Below are 572 nucleotides of genomic sequence, written 5' to 3' on the forward strand. Positions count from 1 at the left end.
GAAAAAACTGGCTTAAAACTCAACATTCAAAAAATGAAGATCATGGCATCTGGTCCCATCACTTCATGAGAAATAGATGGGGAAACAATGGAAACAGTAACAGACTTTATTTTCTTGGGCTCCAAAATCACTACAGATGGTGACTGCAGCCATGAAATTAAAAGACTCTTGTTCCTTGGAAGAAAAGTTATGACAAATCTAGACAGCGTATTAAAAGGCAGAGACATTACTTTGCAGACAAAGATCTGTCTAGTCAAAGCTATGGTTTTTCCAGTAGTATGGATGTAAGAGTTGGGTCATAAAGAAAGCTAAACACCTAAGAATTGATGCTTTTGAACTGTGGTGTTGGAGAAGACTTGAGAGTCCCTTGGACTGCAAGGCAATCCAACCAGTCCATCCTAAAGGAAATCAGTCCTGAATATTCATTAGAAGGACTGATGCTGAAACTCCAATACTGTAGCCACCTGATGCAAAGAACTGACTCCTTGGAAAAGACCATGACACTGGGAAAGATTGAAGGCAGGAGGAGAAGGGAACGACAGAGGACGAGATGGTTGGATGGCATCACTGAC

Source organism: Bison bison, unplaced genomic scaffold (genome assembly GCF_000754665.1).
Source record: "Bison bison bison isolate TAMUID 2011002044 unplaced genomic scaffold, Bison_UMD1.0 scf7180017864329, whole genome shotgun sequence".
Taxonomy (NCBI): Eukaryota; Metazoa; Chordata; class Mammalia; order Artiodactyla; family Bovidae; genus Bison; species Bison bison.